This window comes from Propithecus coquereli, unplaced genomic scaffold (assembly GCF_000956105.1).
Source record: "Propithecus coquereli isolate 6110/MARCELLA unplaced genomic scaffold, Pcoq_1.0 Scaffold166, whole genome shotgun sequence".
NCBI lineage: Eukaryota > Metazoa > Chordata > Mammalia > Primates > Indriidae > Propithecus > Propithecus coquereli.
Genome location: NW_012141191.1, coordinates 2,617,629 through 2,619,047, shown reverse-complemented (window position 1 = coordinate 2,619,047; position 1,419 = coordinate 2,617,629). Strand labels below are relative to the sequence as shown.

Here is a 1,419-nt window from a genome sequence, read left to right as displayed (position 1 = left end):
AATGGAGGCTCCATAGGAAAAGTTATTTTATAATTTTGCCTTGGCTGACTTGAGATATTACATCTTTGTCATGACTCAAAAACTTTGTTATTTGAAATTAAAATGCTTAAAAATATCAATTGCATAATTTATATCTCTGCTTCAGAATAAAAGAAATCAAACAGGAAAAACCAGTCTTCCTCTCCTACGAAACCCCCTGTGTTGGCAGAGATGCAAAAAATCAATTGGTATTAAATATTCTTGGTGGGGAGATGAATCAAAATAGTAGTTTTGGAGTATGACATGTAGGTAAAAATTCCTTGGTTTGTGTATTATTCATTAACAACAGTAGATTTTATTTTCTAATATTTTATTTAGTATATTTGCAATGATGCATGTGAGGTGGTACGTTACCAGTCTTGTCTGGTTTGGGTATTAGAATTATGTGAACCTGAGTTGGAAAGCTTTTTTTCTTTACTTATGCACCAGAATAGTTTATATAGCAAAGAAATTCACTTGCTTCTGGCAATTTTAGTGGGATGTCTATAAACTATTTAGCCCTGGAACATTTTTTTTTTTTTTTTTTAGCTCTGGAACATTTTTAGGGATAGATCACTGATTATAATTTCCTCAACAGTTACTGATCAGTTTAGATTTTTTGCCTCTTCTTCATTCAATTTCATACGTGTTCCTGGATAATCAAATATTTCATCCTGATTTTCAAATTTATTGATATACAGTTGTATATAGAATTGTCTTACTATTTTAAAATCTCCTCTATATCTAGAACTATATGGCAACTTTTTCATTCCTTTTTATTTTTCACTAGATCAAAATCATGGTCACTTGAAAGAATCAGCTTTTCATTTTATTGTTCAATATTATTGTTTAAAATTTAGGGTTATTATTTTCTTCTTTTATCATTATCCATTCATTTCCTCTTCTTTTGCTTCTTTATCTGTGCTTTTCCTAGAATCTTAAGTTGACTTCTTAGTCAACTTATTTTTATTCTTTCTTGTTTTCTAATAAATGCATTTAAGATTATACATCTCACATGTTTTTATATGCATTTTGTCATTTTCATTCATTTTTAAATATATGCAATTTATTTCTGTTACTTAAAATTGTGTTTTTAATATTACAGTGAATTTGTATATATCCTATAAGTACCCTAACCATATACATATATATCATACACATGTATATGATATATATGTGAACATATACATCCTAATGCATAACAACATTTTTTTTTGCCTTTTTTTTTTTAGACAGGGTCTTGCTATGTTGCCTAGGCTGGACTTGAAATCTTGGGCTCAAGCAATCCTCCCACTTCAGCCTCCCAAGTAGCTGGGATTATAGGCACATTCCACTGCGCCTGGTGACATTTTGTAAACATGGTATTTTGTTTGAAAAAAGTGTGCATTCTCTATTTGCTGG

At 29.9% G+C, this 1,419-nt stretch overlaps 1 protein-coding gene across 1 annotated transcript in view; it reads right to left on the bottom strand.

Annotated features, from left to right (window-relative positions):
- TRPM3 (transient receptor potential cation channel, subfamily M, member 3) overlaps nucleotides 1-1,419 on the bottom strand; it is a 338,389-nt gene that overhangs the window by 131,504 nt on the left and 205,466 nt on the right. The window lies entirely within an intron of this gene.